Below are 18,597 nucleotides of genomic sequence, written 5' to 3'. Positions count from 1 at the left end.
TTCGTCTGTCATGAACCTTTAGGTTGTTCCCATGACTTGGCTATTGTCAGCAGTGCTGCTATGAACACAGGGGTGCACAAACATGTAAACAAACTAACACAAATCAGAGGAGAGTGGATGAATTCTGCTTTTGCTTTCCTTCTACATAAACTTCAGAAGCCTAAGTTTGGTTTCCCTTCTACCTCCGCACTCCCCACCCCAGCTGACAAAATGAAACAGTACATCTTAAAGGCCATTTTTTTTGTTTTTAGTAAACGTAACAGTATTGCCAGGTACTTAGCAGCTGATGAGGAGGTTAGACGCTCTCGATGAATCCAAGGTGACATTCATGTTCATTTCTTAACAAATGAGATGATGGTGGGAATTTGTAGAAAGGTAAAACTTTTCTTTCAAATCTAGGAAGGAAAGAATTAAAACAACAACAAAATCACATAAAGTGTACTATCCTGATGTCTCCAAGACAATCTGAGGAATAAATCACACCCAAATAACGTTCCATTATTGCGAATAGACAAAGGTTTAGTTTTCAGATAGAAGTGGCTGTATGACCCTGAGCAAAGAAAGGATGAAGGAGAGATGATGTTACTGATGCTCAGAAAGGCTGGTCTGATTGTGTCTGACTCATTGTGACTCCATGGACTGCAGCCCTCTGGGCTCCTCTGTCCATGGGATTCTCCAGGCGAGAATACTGGAGTGGGTTGTCATTTCCTCCGCCAGGGGATCTTCCCGACCCAGGGATCAAACCTGAGTCTCCTGCATTACATGGGGATTCTTTACTGCTGAGCTGTCCAAAAAGTGACTCATGATTAAGCAAGAGTGAGTGGAAGGTAAAATTCCGGAATGTACATCTCTTTTCCAGGTATCATTATGTTCGTGAGTAAAAGCTGTTGATCTTGTTTTAAACCGTGTATAGATACCTGTGTGTGCTTTAAAAAAAAACTTTAATGGACCTGCTGACAAGATGTTCTGACAGCTGTTTCCTCAGGTAGACTTTGTTTTTTTCTGTGCATTTGCATAAGAAATGAAATCACCCCGTTTTGATAGGCATTCAGCATTTTGTTTTAATGCTAATTTGCTACTTGACCTTTTGCTTCATAAACTAAGAACACTTGGTGCTCACAAACATTTGGGAATAAAAGGTTTTGGAGATAGATCATACTCCATCCTAGGACTGTTTTTTCAAGCTAATAAAAAACAACTTCCTTGGAATGTAGTATAGACATCCATAGAAATTTCAGTTACCTAAATGGTGGTAAAAGAAGGCTGCCTGTTACATAGGAAGAGATATTAAGTGGCATTGTCCTCACATGCTGTGCTGTGTGTGTGCTCAGTCGTGTCCGACTCTTTGCAGCCCCGTGGACTGTAGCTGCCACACTCCTCTGTCCATGCGATTCTCCAGTCAAGATACTGGAGTGGGTGCCATGCCCTTCTCCAGGGGATCTTCCTGACCCAGGGATCGAACTCCTACCTCTTGCAGGATTTTTTTACCACTCTCTCAGGCGGATTCTTTACCACTGAGACACCAGTTTATAGTGTATCTAGACTACTGTATAGTGTAAACATAACTTTTATATGCACTGGGGAACCAGAGAATCCATGTGCCACCCTTTATTGCCATGGTCTGGAACTGAACCCATTTATCTCTGAGGTGTGCCTGTAGACCCATAGCTTAAACAATCTAAGTTTGTAGAAGTAAAATTTTCATGGGTAAACTCAATTTAGTGTTTGAAACTTAGTCTGCTTTTAACCCATGTTGTCCCTGGCATATGAAATTGCTCAATAATGATGGATCATATGCGATACTCACTGAAAGAACTATTTCTGTAGAAACAGCAGGAGCCAACACACCCTGTGCTACCCCTTCCCTGTGCTCAGTCATCAGTGCCTGGGATAAACCTATTTGCTGGTCCAACTGGCTGCACCTGTGGCAGCAGCCTCAGGTGTAGGGATGGGGTTTAGAAGGAAATTATTCATCTGTGAGTTATCGGTGGGTCATTTCCATCAGAGAGAGACACAGCACAACAGATAAGCAATACTGGCCAAGGAAACTGCTCTGTGGTTACCTTACAAGGCATTCTTTCTTTAGATTTCATTTTAAATAGTCATCATTTCTTTTTATTGAAGTATAGTTGATTTAAAATGTTATATGGTTTCAGATGTATAGCAAGGTGACATAATTATACATATACATGTGTATATATATATATATATATATATATATATATATATATATATATATATATATATGGGCTTCCCAGGTGGTGCTATTGGTAAAGAATCTGCCGACCAATACAGGAGATGTAAGAGATGAGAGTTGGATCCCTGGGCTGGGAAGAGACCCTGGAGAGGGCATGGCGACCCACTCTAGTATTCTTTCATGGGGAAACCCATGGACGGAGGAGCTACAGTCCATGGGGTTGCAGAGTTGGACACCACTGAAGCAACTTAGTATGCATGCACATATGTCTATATAAATCCCCTTTTCCAGATTCCTTTCCCATGTAAGTTATTACAAAATATTGAGTCTAGTTCCCTGTGCTATACAGTAGGTCCATGTTGGTTTTCTGTTTAATATGTAGTTGTGTGTGTATGTGAATCCAGATCTCCAATTTATCCCCCACCTCCTTCCCCTTCTGTAACCATAAGTTTGTTTTCCTGGTACCTCATCTCATCACGGGCCTCCCTTAGTGTATACTGGCTCACTCCACTGGGCCAGGGGAAGCCACATGCCTGTAGGAAGAAAAGAGAGAAGGAAAGGAAGCGAGCTTACCCTCTTGCAGCTGTCATGATTGTAAGAACCTTGGCAGCAAAGCGGGAGTGGTGGTAATCACAGTGACACAATGGGTTTTGACAAGACAGACTGTTGATGAGTTCATCTGCGTACAGATGGGCAGCACCCTTTCTTCAAGTCATGAGCTGGGGGCCCGAGGTGAAGGCCCGACACACTCCTACAGAGTAGAGCTTTGCTCCCTCCAGTGAGGCGGCCGAAAACTCGACAAAGGAAACTCGAATTTTGCTTTTGAGAAAAGAAAGGATAAAACAGAAAGGCTGAGAAGATGAACAGACAAGATTACATGTAGCTGCCTGTTTCCTATAGGAAGTGGGCAATCTTTTGAGTCCATCTAAAAGTAACCTCCAAGGAAGGAGATCGGAAAGCCATCCAAAAATCTGTTGCCAGCCATTCAAGAACTCCATCTAACCACGAAGGATGGATTCATCATCAAATGCTGGGGATGGCCAAGTCTTTGCTGGCAAACATCAAGGCCCTGTGAACGGTAGGAAGAGGAAAGGGGATGGGTCCCTTTGGACCTACAGTTACCTTCCTTTCAAAGATGTAAGTTTAATTTTTTGTCTTGCTTTTGCCACATTTTTCCTCCTAGAAAGAGACATTCTAGTTACAATGAAGTAAAGTAAGGCAAGTGAGGGCGATTCCCAGGTGGCTCAAGTGGTAAAGAATCTTTCTGCCAATGCAGGAGATGCCAGTTCAATCCCTGTGTCTGGAAGATTCTCTGGAGAAGGAAATGGCAACCCACTCAACTATTCTTGCCTGGGAAAATCACATGGAGAGAGGAGCCTGGCGGGCTACCATGGAGTAGCAAAGAGTTGGACACAACTGAGCGACTCAGCACAGTAATTAAATAGTGTCCACTCTTGGCCTATAAGATCTTAGAACCTGAGAGTTCACTTCTGGTAAGACAGCTACACTGCTAACATCAGATTTCCTTTGACACTCAGAATTCATTGCTAGTGTCTAGAGCTGAGAGACCCAGCCTGTGTCTCACTCCAGACATTCTAACAGCTGGGTGGCTTCAGCCACTGGGCGACCAACTGGATTCTAGGCTTCTGCCCTTGCAACTTCCTGCCCTGGACTTCCTGGGCCCAGACTGAGCTCTCCAAGTTCTCCTGCAAACACCATTTTCATCACAGCGTGCAGCCATTACCTGTTTATTAAAAACAGTATCGTGTTTATAGGAGTCTTTATTTCTGACTGAAGCATTTTCTAGAACATCTGGTTGGTTACACTTTACATAAATTAACAGACTGTCATCTCCTCTTGACAGTTACCTGTTTACTTTCACTTCATTAAATGCCATTTTTCAGAAATAACACAAGATATATGAAACACAACATGTAATTAAGCAAAACAATACAAATAAACATAAATAATCATAATGAGAAGGAGAAAGAAAAAATCTACTGGAGCATAATGCTGGGGATTTGACTACTGCTTGGCTTTGCAGGTAAACCTAGTGATTGCAACTATGTTCTGTGAAACCCTGTTAATCAATTTGCTAGTAAAGTTTAGTGTTTAATTTAAAATAGAGCAAAAGCTTTCCATTTTAAATAAGTTCTTTAGGTGGAACCAAGTTCTCAATTTTTAGTGTAGGAAAATCCATGTCAAAGTAAGCAAGATGTTAGGAGGAAAACTATTCAAATAGGAGACAAGGATCTGTTATGGAAGATGTTATGGCCCTAAAAGAAGCCGAGAGCCCCATTACGTTTAGCCATTTTCAGCTACTTTCCTCAGTTCTGTATTTGATGGGGGCATATGGTTTAAATGGGCTTCCCAGGTGGCCCTATTGGTAAAGAACTCACCTGCCAATGCAGGAGATGTAAGAGACATGGGTTCAGTCCCTGGGTCAGGATGATCCTCTGGAGGAGGGCACAGCGATCCACTGCAGCATTCTTGCCTGGAGAATCCCATGGACAGAGGAGCCTGGTGGGCTACAGTCCTTGGGGTCGCACAGAGTCAGACACAACTGAGCGACGGAGCACAGCACAGCACATCATCTTAACAGAGAAAAACTTGTCCGAACAGATCCAGCTTCTCAGTTCGGTGTCTTGTCTCTTCAAGGGAATTGTTGTTCTCTCTACTTTTATCTTAACTAACATTATCTATAGAGAAGTTCTTTTTTGTTGGTATTTTCTTATTTTTATGAATTGCCATACCATTTACATGCATGAGCAAAAATTTACCAAGTTGCTACTTTAGAAGGAGATTTCTAAAAAAAAAATTTCCTTTTCTTCATTGATTTCCTTTTTCTATATCGATCTACTAATTATCAATCTATCAATTTATCTATCTATCACCTCCACTACCTTTCAAAGTGATCCCCGGGCCACAGGAGAGGAAAATATAATACTATCATTGCATCTTCTATAATTAGCAATAGTTAAAAATTTCCTGTTACTATTCCTCCCCAAATCACATTGCAGCAATCAACTTCTACCAATGTTGAATATACATGACTCTCAACAGAATCTAACATTTTTCTCCTAATATACATAACACCATCCATTCCCCCCTCACTGTATTGTCATGCTTCTCCTCTGCGTGTCAATCACAGGCTCTTTTCTCTACTCCTATTCTGTAGGCCAGTGCTCTGAGACGTGCAGGAAGAGAAGAGAATCTGTTTCTGCCCAGCTTTGGAGAAAGGGGGCTCCATAGGCAGAGTAAGATTTTATTTCAGAAAGTCAAGTGCTTGGCAAAATACACCCAGACTTAACCTTATTTAACTCAATGGGAAAGAGCAAAATTTACACTCTGTATTTTCTGCTCTATTTTCACTTTCCAGATAAACTTTTTCCCCCAATATCACTCGTAATATACTTGCCAGATTTGATACATAAAGGTTGTTAAGTGAGAAAAGGAAAAACAAAACCAACTTAAATAGATGAGACTATTCCTCCACCATCTGAATCTATGTAAGGCTTTCGAGGAGAATGACAACTTTATGGCCTTTAAAATACCAGGAAGCCTTTGGCAAACTAAGCTGGCTCAAGGAGGCATGTAAATTACGGACTTAATGGGTGTGGAAGAGAAAACTAGACATTTTCAGCTACACAAAGATTAGACATTTTTGTGTGGCAAAGAATGACAAACAGAAATCAAGAGAATCAGAAGGTTGGAAACTATTTATAACACAAAGAACAAAAGACTGCCCTCCTCCATATATAAATATCTCCTAAAATTGATTTAAGCACTACAAATAATCTGAGAAAGTTGTTAATATGAGCAGGCAGCTCACGAGAGCCAATAAACTCAGAAAGATGTTGAATTTTGCAAAGAGTCAGAGAAGTGGGAATTAAAATGATAGTGAAATCAGAGCTGCAAAAAATGTAAGGAAAATGATAACTTCTGATGCTGTTGGAAGGCAAGGAAGAGCTTACTGATAGAGTAGGAAGTGCCACAGATTTTTTTCCAAAATGAGTTTGGAAACATTGCTTAAAATTAAAAATACAAATACTCTTGAATTCAGAGATTCCATTTTAGGAATCTATCTCAGAGAAAAACAAAAACAAAATCAGTACCAGAACATCAGAATATATTCTCCAGATTGTTGAGTACAACATTGCTTATGTTGTTTAAAAATATGAATCACAATAAGAACAGTTAAATATATTATCATCTACATTATCGAGGGGAGCAGTCAGATATATTGCTTTAGAGTTGGATATACTGTGGAGTATTGAGCAAACATTACCGTATGAGTTACCATCATGCCAATTAGCATACGGTTGATTGGGAATGATTAGGTTGTATAGTATTATAATGCACATGGTATTATCCCACTTTCTTGGAAATGATCGTATGTTTGCACCGAGAGAACTGAAGGAGGGGGCAGGGGGTGTTGGCGTTGGGTGTGGGGGACAGGTTTACAGAGAAAAGCTGACCAGGATAGGGAGACTTATCTTTCAATGAATTATTCTATCGGTTTGCTAGTTTTATGGGTCATAGATAATGCCTATGATCAGAAAATCAAGAATTAAAACAAATAAAATATGTCTATAAGAAAGAATGTGGGGAGAGATGCAGGAAAAGCAAGGAGCTTCATTTAATAATAATCATCTCTCTCAAATCATCCCACCCTTGTGGCCAATGCACTGAGATGACCCTGGGGGATGGGATGGGGAGGAAGGTGGGCAGGGGCTTCAGGATGGGGACACAGGTACCCCCATGGCTGATTCATGTCAATGTATGGCAAAAACCACTACAATATTGTAAAGTAATTAGCCTCCAATTAAAATAAATTAATTAATTAAAAAATAATCATCATCATCTCACCTTTGTTAGGGAGACAAAAGGGACACCGGGCTTTCCAGGTGGCTCTAGGGGCAAAGAACCCACCTGCCATTGCAGGAGACGTAAGAGAGGTGAGTTTGATTTCTGGGTCAGGAAAATCTCTTGGAGGAGGGAATGGCACCCCACTCCAGTATTCTTGCCTGGTGAATCCCTTGGTCAGAGAAGCCTGGCAGGCTACAGTCCATAGGGCGCAAAGAGTCGGACACGACTGAATCAATTTAGCATGCATGAACCAAACACAGAGCAGGAATCTGCAGTCCAGGATTTGCCTCAAGTCTTCAGTATGCACAGGCTGCAGTGACACTGAGCATCATGGGGTGGGTTGGGGGATGGGCTGACTAGGGAGAGGTGTCTCCTCGGACTCCTGGGAAAGCAGCTTCTCCCAGCCGCTCGCCTCACTGAAGACCTGGCCCACCACCTGGGGCTGTGGATGACCACAGGTTGAACAAGGAGGGTCCCAGAAAGCAAGCTCTGCTCCCTGTGACATGAGGTGGACAAGGCCTTTCACAGCCAGGGCAGGGGGCTGAGAAAGCCAACCTCGATGTCTTGCCACAATGTGATGTCAGCAGTACCCCCTTGGCAAGTCCTGGGGAGGGGTGGTGCCATGGTAACAGGTGACGTCACAACTGCGGCCCCACCTGGAACTGGGCGCTCCAGGAGTCCAGGAATAGATCTCTCAGGGTGCCCAGAGGACAAAGCTCAGGGTACCCTGGGCCCTGACTCCAGGAGGACTTGGCGGAGGCTGGGCTTCTCTGCTAAACAGGCTGGGGAGCAGAGGACACCGCCCTGTGATCACCCTGAGGTCTCATGTCTGGCCTGAGCTGAACTACCTGGAAACACAGTGGCAGTAATTGAATGTCGTAAGACTCTCACTACCCAGGTTGGATATTCCTCTGCAATGCTTGACTTATCTGCTCCAAAATCAGTTCTTGTTCAGTTGCTCAGTCATATCTTATTCCTTATGACCCCGTGGACCTCAGCATGCCAGGCTTCCCTGTCTTCACCATATCCCACAGTGTCCCCTGCTCCCGCGGGGAAGGTCCCAGGGTGCAGGGGTGCAGGGCCAGGTGTGGGGGTGCCACTGAGCCTATTCTCCATGGAGAGTCCTGCTGGGCACTCACTTTAAACAGAATGCAGATCCTCATTTTCCCTCATCGTTATGTTATGCCTTTCAAAGGTGTCCAGACTTCTTCCATCAACTCTAGCTCAGACCTGAGGTAGAGCCCGCTTCCTTAGGCACCGTCCCCCACCGTGGCCCCTGCTGACCTGGGCTTCCCGGCCCCCAGGGAGAGTTCTGCAGTCACCTAACTGCATACCTGCTCAGATGCACTTTCTTTTCTTGTGCCTTGCGTGAAGTGCCCGAGGGTTTGGCTTTTTCTGGAGACTGTTGGCTGTTCCGAGATGCCATTGTGCTTTCTCCATCACAAGTGGTCCCTTGAGAGATGAGTTCTAAGCAGCTGTGCGTCCTTGTGCTCAGAAACTGAACGCCAGGACACATGTCACTGGACATGAGCAGCCACCTTTCCATGAACTGATTTGGGTGTACATGGACCCCTCTGTGCCAGTGTAAGCGTGACCGAGCAGACGGGTGGCTGGTGGGAGGGCTTGCAGGATGGGGGTGGGGGGCACCCCCATGCTGGCCATTTGGCTGATGAAAACTGGGTACCCCTACCTTGGTCCAGTCTGCTGGAAAGTGAGCAAGTCAGCCAGGCCTCAGACGATTTGATCTAAATGACATATTCATTTGACTGATTTTCTTTTTTCTGTAAGAAGTGCTGATTAAACTAGAGCTTTTTCGTAAAATTGATCGGTGGTTTTGAGATTGTGCAGACCAGACCACAATCAAATTCTGTGCGGTTGTCCACGTGTTCCCGCTGGCTGCTCAGTGGATGGACACTGTCCTCAGCTCACGCCACTGCGGTTTGGTGCTTGGAACAGTGGACGTGACAGAAAACAGAGAGAGAAATAGCGCAAACAGCAGAAAAACGAAGGTGAGATTCAAGCAGCCAAAGGAAGAGAAGAGGAGAGGAGTAGGGTCTGAGGACTTAGGGCGCCTGAAGAAGGATTGTGGTCAGGTCTTCCGATGGAAACGCTGAAGGTGAGGTGAAAAGGATCAGGGATGATCTTGGACGACTTGTCCATTCCAAAAATACCTTTCAGCATCTAGACTGCCTGATTCTAGAGTGTGAAATTTGGGTTCTAATTCTCCCAAACAGAAGGGATTTGTGCACTGAAATGCAGTTTATTTTGCATAAATTTTAGAGCCATGCTTCACCAACATGGAAAAGCCACACACAGTTCTTTCTGTCCTCACTTCGTCCTTTCAAAGGAACAGCTTCAGGGACTAACTCCAGGCACCTTTATTCTGAGGCTGCGGTGGGTGGGTCACCATATGGTTAAATGTTCCATAATTTGAGATAGAATTTGGATCACATACTCCCCTTCCTTCACACTTAGAACCTCCAGGATCAGTCCACTAAGTACTAGTCACTTTGCCACCACTAACTGGCACCCCCTATTTTTACAGATGGAGAAACAGTGTTTCAAGAAAATTCAGTGACTTTCTGAGTCACACACGTGAAGAAGTGGAGCTAAAATTTGAACTCAAGTCTATTTTGCCTTCAGACTATATGAAATTTCATACTTAAACATATAAATGTCTATATGAAAGTAGGTAACAAGTAGATATTGCCACCCCTCCAAACTCCACACAAAATATCAAGAAAGTCTAAATTTGTTTAGAGAAACAAGCTTATGAAGGATAGTTAAATAAGCTAAAACAGTATTCTTGGTGATGAACTTTTTGCTATAATTCAATTTTATTATTTCCAGGAGACTAATGTTTTATCAATGGGAAGAGAAATGTATTCATTCAGCAAAAATGTATTGAGTGCTCTAATAAGACACCATGGAAATTAGAAAATTAATTTGTCAACTAAACAACAAGTGAAATTTTGAACCAAACCTAACATGAGTTGGAGACTGCTTTCTTGCAACCCCCCAGTATGAATGTATTGAAATATTTTTTATTATTGAGTGCAGAGCTAGAGGGTCTGCATTCAAAACCCAGGCTCCCAATTCTGCAGGCTGTCTTCTCGATTTGTTTATGAAAATAGGGTTTCCATATGATCCTGCAATCCCATTCCTGGGCATGTTTCCAGAGAAAATTATAATTTGAAAAGGTATATGCACCCCTATGTTCATAGCAGCACGATTTGCAATACCCAAGCCGTGGGAGCAATCCAGGTGTTCATTAACAGATGAATGGATCAAGAAGTTGTGGTCCATATAGACAAAGGAATATTACTCAGCCATAAAAAGAATGAAATAATGCCATTTGCAACAATATGGTTGGACCTAGAGATTGTCATTCTAAGTGAAGTCAGACAGAAACAAATATCATAATATTGCTTTCTCTGAGGAGTCTTAAAAAAGACACAAATGACCTTATTTATAAAACAGAAGTAGACCCACAGGCATAGGAAACAAATTTATGTTACCAAAGGGGAAAGAGAAGAGAAGAGAAAGATAAATTAGGAAGCTGAGATTAATTTATACATACTACTATATATAGAACAGATAAGCAACAAGGACCTGCTATATAGCACAGGAAACACTACTATATATACCACGTGCTCAGTCACTCAGTTGTGTCCTGCTCTTTGTGGCCCCATGGACTGCAACCCATCAGGCTCCTCTACCCATGGAATTTTCCAGGCAAGAATACTGGAGTGGAAAATTCCATGGGCAGAGGCCACTTCCTATGCCAGGGGATCTTTCTAACCCAGGGATCAAATCCACATCTCCTGCATTGGCAGGCAGATTCTTTACTACTAGCACCACCTGGGAAGTCCACTCAATATCTTATAATAACCTATAATGGAAAAGAATCTGAAAAATAATAGTTAGTATATGTATGACTGAATAATAGATAATAATAGTATATGTATATCTGAATCACTATGCTGTATACCTAAAACTAACAGGACATTGAAATTAACTATTCTAGTTAAAAAAACAAACCCAGTCCCACCATTGACTTTACACTAGACTATGGATAAATTACTTCAGTTCTGTGTGCCTCTGTTTATAGCTGTAAAATGAGGTAGGTGCTAGGAGTATTCACCTCATGGAATAGTTGAGAAACCATTGAGTTGATGAGTAGAGGATTCAGGTGATTTCCTGGTACGTAGGATTCAATGTATTAGTAGCATTAGCTTACAGGATGATCTTCCTGAATTTTTCAAAATGATCATATGGATTATCTTCTCTGAGATGCTAATATGGTGAATCAGCTTAATAGATTTTCTAACAGTAAAGAATCTGGCGTTTCTAAAATTTTAACTCAATTGAAGAATAGCACATTATATTCTTTTTATGTGTGTAGCACTAAGTTTGCTTACATTTTGTTGAGAATATTTGCAAGCAGGATGGGATTGGAACTTCCCAGGTGACGCTAGTGGTAAAGAATCTGCCTGTAATGCAGGAGACATAAGACACTTGGGTTCGATCCCTGGGTTGGGAAGAGTCCCTGAAGGAAGGCATGTCTACCCACTCTAGTATTCTTGCCTGGAGAATCTCATGGACCAAGGAGCCTGGCGAGCTACAATTCATGGGGTTGCAAAAACTTGGTCACAGCTGAAGCGACTTAGCACGCTAAGTGGGATTGACTTGGCATTTTCCTTTCTCTTTATCATGCTTATCTACTTTGATATTTGGGTTATACTCTCCACAAATGGGAAGTGTTTGCTCATTGTCTAGTCCCTGGAAGAGTCTATGTAAGATTGGTATTTCCTAAATGTTTGGTAAAATCATCAAGACCAGTGTCGTCTTTGTCCATTTTGCCTCCAGAGGATCTTATAGTACTGACTTAATTTTTTTTTAAATATTAGAGAAGTAGGATTTTTATATTTCCTCTTGGCTTATTTATATTTTTGTAAGGAATTATTCATTTTGTCTAAACTTTCAAATGTATTGCCATAAAGTTGCTCTTAATATTCTCTGATTTTTTAATATCTGTTGTTTACGTAGTTGTGGCCCCTTTTTCGTGCCTAAAACTGTTTATTGCTGCCATCTATGTCCTTACGAGTCTTGATCATTTTGTGCATCTTATAACTTTTTAACGAAGCTAGTATTTGGCTTTGTTGGCTTATTCCATTATGTTTATTTTCCTCTTTTATTGATTTCTGCTCTTTATTATTTCATTCCTTTATTTTCATTAGATTTATCCTGTTGGTATTTTAATCTTTCTTTACTGAAGTGAATCAATAACCAGTCCTTTCTTCCTAACATGAAATTTTGCGATTTAAATATCTCTAAATATGGGATTAAGTAAAATAACACAACCTTTGATACATAGTATTGCATTGTTTTTGCTGTTGTTATTGTTCAGTCACTAAGTTGTGTCCAACTCTTTGCAACTCTGTGGGCTGTAGTCCACCAGGTTCCTCTGTCCATGGGATTTCCCAGGTGAAAATTCTGGAGTGGGTTGCCGTTGCTTTCTCCAAGGGATCTTCCTGACCCAGCGATCGAACCCATGTCTCCTGCGTTGGCAGGTGGATTTCTTTATCACTGAGCTATTAGGGAAGATGTTATTATCTTTAATAATAAAGTATTATATAATTATCCCTATGATTATATTTGATCTTTTAAAAACATTTATAAATGTAGGTTTCTAACAATAATTTTATCTTTTTTACTGTTAAATTATAATTAATTGCTGATATTTTTAAACATAGTTTAAACATAGTTTATATACTATTTATTCTGTTAAATTTGTTAATTCTTGATATATGGCCTGGTAAAGGTTCAATTTTTATAAAAATCGTATATATGTTTGAGAATATTATATATTGTCTAAATGTTTAGTGAAGGGGACTATATATATTCATTAGATAATATTTGTTAATTTAACTATTCTTCTGTTGAATTTTTTTTGCTTTATCTATCAACTAATAAGAACCTACTATATAGCACAATGATCTCTACTCAGTACTGTTAATGACTTACATGGGAAAAGAAGCTAAAAAAGCAAGGATATATGTATATGTGTAACTGATACTTTGTTGTACAACAGAAACTAATGCAATACTGTAAATCAACTCTCCTACAATAAAAATTAATTTTAAAAGGTTAAATGTTCATGTAAGACACGATTATGCAGTAAAATATAGATGCCTATTTTTATGTATCCAAAACTCTAGGATGAGTGGAAGACAGCTTTCACCCTGACGCAGGCAACCACAGTTACAATCGACTAAAGTGTCCACCAGGAAAATACCATGTAGGATATCTCTGTTCAGACACCGTGGGACCAGCCACAGTGCTCTGCCATCACACCAGAATCACTCAGAGTTCTCGAGCAGCATCATGGATGATGAAATCTAAGGGTACCCATCTCTCACTTCAGTGATCATCTCATTTCCCAGCTTACTAAGGTTGTTATTGTAATAAAATTTGACTAATACAATCAATTTATAAATTAATTTGGTCAATTTATTTTATAGACTTGCTAGTGGGAGGAGTCTGATAAATACAGAAATGACCAAAATTTGGGTTTCATAAAGCTGACAATGGAGAGTGGAAGAGCGAAGAGGAGGGAGATATTTACGCAGAGATGACTCGTTTCTAAGCACCTTCATGGTGCCTGTGGCCCCTGCTTGCGTGGGCAGTCCAACAAGACACACTTGGTGAAATCTGGTGGATCTTCACTAAAGGCATTTTAGGTGCCGGTCCAAAATGGTGTAGAACACTAACGATCCAGAGTTTTGATTGACATGAATATCCTGTGGCTGTGAGTAAGGGGTGCTTGATTCGGGGCAACGATGGACGTGTAGTTTGCAGCAAATTAAACTGATAACATCTAGGACTGACCCAAAGAGCCTCCTGAAAATCCACTCATCCCCATGCGGCCCTGTGTCTGTGTGAGCAGCCTTGCCTCATTAGAACTGTACGTAGACTCTTGCCCTGAGTGGTATGTTTTAACGGTATGAACTTTGGGATTGCTCTTTCTTCTGTGTCATCCTTCTCTAATCTCCCAGAGCCCTGGCTGTGGGTTAGGAGTGATTTGGATGAGTGCTGACCAAGGTGCTCTCCTGTGAAACAAGACTGCAGAAGGGGCAAGTGAGCTGCCAAGAAGGGCTACATCGTGTTCCTTCTTCTTAGAGGTTCTCCATGCAAGTGAAAGCAGAGGTTCTTGAGTTGCTTTAGAACGAAGACACCTGTTTGACTTCACCGCTTCCCATCACCTTGAAGCTCAGATACATTTTCTTTCCTCTTCCTTCTTCCTCTCCCCCTCCTCCTCTTTCTTCTTCCCCACGCCCACCCCCGGCGCTGTACCCATTCCCACATCAACCACTCGGCATCTTAGGAAGGGTGCTCCATGCAACAACGCTTGTAAAGCTTATTTGAGCTCGCCTCCGTCTCCTCTCTGATTGGCTGACAATACGGAATTCACTGCAGCAGCCAACAGACATCTCCTTGTGACAGATGGGCCATGGTTATTTCATTTTTAGTCTGTTTTGTTTAGCGTTTATGTTGATGAAGAGGGGGGAAAAAAGGAAAGAAAAGATTTCCTGGAAGCAGGGAGGTGTTTGTTGTGTTTCTCGAGATGCCTGGAAGGCACAAGAATCCCTTCAACTTCGTGGGGAGATGATCGCACTGCCTGAGGGGAACCCGCAGCCAGTCTGGCGTCTCGTGATGCAAATCAAACCCTGAGACTGACAAAGAAGAGACAGAAATTTGATATTCCGCTAGTTTCGAAAACGCCCAGAGTAATGTTTACAAATAAGATTTTTGATGGTGCCAGGAGAAACAATTGAAAAAATAAAACAGAAAACCACACATTCTTCTACAAGCAAATAGAAATTCATTCCTCATCAGATGACTGTTTCCACAGTCGTGTGTTTTGGTGACTGTATCTAATGCTTATGTGAACCCATTAGATAGTGATGTAGGCTTTCTGGGTTAAAGTGGGATGGGGAAAGCATTTCTAGGTTCAGGGGTTTAATTTTTGGTAGACAAGGTTAAGCTCATTCAGTGCATGAAGAAGTTGGAGGGAGATGGATGGGGACAGGGCACCTAAGTTAGCTACGCAGAGCTGCTTCATTTGTCCTTGTCATTTGCAATTATTATTTTGTTGTAAATATTAATTTCTGTCTATTGCTTATTTCATTGTTTTTATTATCTAGGTAATTTGTCCTTGTTTTATCTGAGGCTTTTTTTTTTTTTAAAGAACCCCGTGTGTTTCTTTCTCACAGCTTAGGAAATGGTTTCTTGGGAATTTTTGATATTCGGTTCAGTTCAGTCGCTCAGTCATGTCCGACTCTCTGCGACCCCACGGAGTACAGCACGCCAGGCCTCCCTGTCCATCACCAACTTCCGGAGTTTACTAAAATTCATGTCCATCGAGTCGGTGATACCATCCAACCATCTCATCCTCTGTCGTCCCCTTTTCTTCCCACCTTCAATCTTTCCTAGCATCAAGGTCTTTTCCAATGAGTCAGTTCTTCCCATTAAGTGGCCAAAGTATTGGAGTTTCAGCTTCAGCATCAGTACTTCCAATGAATATTCAGGACTGATCTCCTTTAAGATGGACTGGTTGGATCTCCTTGCAGTCCAAGGGACTCACAAGAGTCTTGTCCAACACCACAGTTCAAAAGCATCAATTCTTCAGCACTCAGCTTTCTTTATAGTCCAACTCTCACATCCATACATGACTCCTGGAAAAACCATAGCTTTGACTAGATGGACCTTTGTTGGCAGTGTCTCTGGTTTTTAATATGCTGTCCAGGTCTGTTACAGCCTTTCTTCCAAGGAGCAAGCATCCCTCAATTTCATGGCTGCAGTCACCATCTGCAGTGCTTTTGGAGCCCCCCAAAATAAAGTCTGTCACTGTTTCCATTGTTTCTCCATATATTTGCCATGAAGTGATGGGACCGGATGCCATGGTCTTAATTTTCTGAATGTTGAATTTTAAGCCAATTTTTTCACCCTCCTCTCTTTAGTTCTTTAGTTCTTCTTCACTTTCTGCCATAAGGGTGGTGTCATCTGCATATCTGAGGTTATTGACATTTCTCCTGGCAGTCTTGATTCCAGCTTGTGTTTCATCCAGCCCAGCCTTTTGCATGTTCTGCATAGAAGTTAAATAAGCAGAGTGACAATATACAGTCTTGATGTACTCCTTCCCTGTTTTGGAACAAGTCTGTTGTTCCATGTCCAGTTCTAACTGTTGCTTCTTGACCTACATACAGATTTCTCAGGAGGCAGACCAGGTGGTCTGATATTCCCATCTCTTAAAGAATTTTCCACAGTTTGTTATGATCTACGCAGTCAAAGGCTTTGGCATAGTCAATAAAGCAGAAATAGATGTTTTTCTGGAACTCTCTTGCCTTTTTGATGGTGTTGGCAATTTGATCTCTGATTCCTCTGTCCTCTTTAAATCCAGCTTGAACATCTAGAAGTTCACTGTTCACATATTGTTAAAGCCTGACTTGGATAATTTTGCGCATTACTTTGCTAGCATGTGAGATGAGTGCAATTGTGCGGTAGTTTTTACATTCTTTGGCATTGCCTTTCTTTGCGATTGGAATGAAAACTGACCTTTTCCAGTCCTGTGGCCACTGTTGAGCTTTCCAAATTTGGTGGCATCATCTTTTAGGACTTGAAATAGCTGAACTGGAATTCCATCACCTCCACTAGCTTTGTTCATAGTGATGCTTCCTAAGGCCCACTTAACTTCGCATTCCAGGATGTCTGGCTCTAGGTGAGTGATCACACCGTCGTGGTTATCTGGGTCATAAAGATCTTTTTTTGTATAGTTCTTCTGTGTATTCTTGCTACCTCTTCTTAATATCTTCTGCTTCTGTTAGGTCCATACCATTTCTGTCCTTTATTGTGCCCATCTTTGCATGAAATGTTCCCTTGGTATCTCTAATTTTCTTGACAAGATCTCTAGTCTTTCCCATTCTATTGTTTTCCTCTGTTTCTTTGCACTGATACCTGAGGAAAGCTTTCTTATCTCTCCTTGCTATTCTTTGGCATTTTTGATATGGACCTTTCTAAAGTTTAGGCAAAAACTGTGAAAGTGCTTCTTTTTCAGTCCCCTTGCTATTTTTGATTTACAGGTTTCACAATAGCTTTCTCTCGAGGTTCCTTTCATTTCTGTATGGCAATAATTATTTATTGTTTGTAAAATTAAATCTTTACCAGAATGTTTTCTTCATTAGTCTCAGAGTAATAAGCAGTTGGCATGATAAGTAAAGCATTTTCATTTTTCAGTAGAGTGAGATTTTCCATCAGACCTCTGGGTAGTTGGAATGGCCTTTCAGTCTGACAGCATCCTTTCTGCTAAATGTGTGCTCTATTTCTTTCTCATTATTGCCCAATTTCTACTTCCAGGAGAGGGGTCAACAGTATCCTTCTACCTCCCTTATTATAGAGTTTCACCCCATCCTGATGGCAACATCGATACAATGGACATGAGTTTGAGCAAACTCCAGGAGCTAGTGAAGGACAGGGAAGCCTGGCTTGTTGCAGTCCGTGGGGTTGCAAAGAGTCGGACATGACTTAGCAATTGAACAACAACCCCATTCTGTACACATACTTCTCGACAGCCAATCTCTTTTTAATTTATGCATTTAAGAACATTTCCTTTAAAAGTCTTCAAGCTTTTTATTTTGAATTAATTATATAATCATAAGCAATTCTGAGAAATAATACCATGAGATCCTGTATACTCATCACCTCACTTCCCCTAGGAGTGACATTTTGAAAATTTAGAGTGTATCACAGCCATCAAGTTGACATTCACACGATCCACTGGCCTAATTCACATTTCACCTGTTTTACATGTACTCATTTGAATGTGTGTGCGTATTTGGTTTTATGCAATTGTGTTCTATGACACAATTGTTCTATGACAAGTACCAGAGCATACACACAACAAGGGCCTATGTCACCCTTTTCCAACCCCAGGCACCTCCCATCCTACTGTGCTTAATCCCCACAACCGCTGACCTCCACTCTGTGATGTTCTCGTTTCAAAGGTAACATAGAGGTCACAAGGTGACCCTTCTGATAGCTCTTGCTCTTGGGATCAACACCTTTTCTTCTTGAAATGACCTTCATTCTTCCTGCTAACTCTGTTCTTAGTTTCTTATAATCTTCATCCCTGACAACATCAGCTCCAGCTGGTACAACTGCCCGGAGTCAAAGTCCCATTTGCATCTAAAACCCAGAAGTCTCATCTTTAGTTGTTGGCTCTCTGACCACAGCTGTTTGGTTTCTCCCCTCAGCTGTCTCAGGACAAACCCTCCCACTCTTAAAACTCCTTTTGAACATTTTGAGCCACTTTGCAATGACAAAAAACAGACTGCTTTTGAGTTTAGAGTGGAAAGGGTCATATGATGAAGCCAGGGAAGCAGGAGGGACTATATCAGGAGCTGAGACGCTTCCACTGCCTAGAGTCAGAAATAACTCCAATGTGAATAGCCAACATCTTGCTAACTTTCAGA

General features: G+C 41.5%; 2 long non-coding RNA genes across 7 annotated transcripts; one reads left to right on the top strand and one right to left on the bottom strand.

The window, feature by feature from the left end:
* Window positions 1-228: 228 nt before the first annotated feature.
* Window positions 229-7,648, bottom strand: LOC145534201 (uncharacterized). 2 transcript variants are annotated; one of them, XR_014074337.1, is made up of 4 exons: window positions 7,067-7,648; window positions 4,597-4,733; window positions 2,771-3,016; window positions 229-395 (listed from the first exon to the last, which is right to left on the bottom strand). It is a non-coding gene; the product is annotated as an uncharacterized LOC145534201 (long non-coding RNA). The 2 variants fall into 2 exon arrangements; XR_014074338.1 differs by having other exon boundaries at window positions 4,597-4,691.
* A 105-nt stretch (window positions 7,649-7,753) lies between these two features.
* On the top strand, window positions 7,754-13,557 carry LOC145534200 (uncharacterized). Of its 5 annotated transcripts, none has more exons than XR_014074334.1 (5): window positions 7,754-7,964; window positions 8,441-8,650; window positions 8,915-9,075; window positions 9,612-9,754; window positions 13,288-13,557. It is a non-coding gene; the product is annotated as an uncharacterized LOC145534200 (long non-coding RNA). The 5 variants fall into 5 exon arrangements; XR_014074335.1 differs by having other exon boundaries at window positions 8,858-9,075; XR_014074333.1 differs by having other exon boundaries at window positions 8,858-9,182.
* Window positions 13,558-18,597: the final 5,040 nt, after the last annotated feature.

Source organism: Giraffa tippelskirchi, chromosome 14, assembly GCF_054371585.1.
Source record: "Giraffa tippelskirchi isolate mGirTip1 chromosome 14, T2T-mGirTip1v1.2.pri, whole genome shotgun sequence".
Classification (NCBI taxonomy): domain Eukaryota; kingdom Metazoa; phylum Chordata; class Mammalia; order Artiodactyla; family Giraffidae; genus Giraffa; species Giraffa tippelskirchi.
The sequence above is the reverse complement of the archived record's forward strand: the minus strand, read 5'-3'. Positions and strand labels throughout refer to the sequence as shown.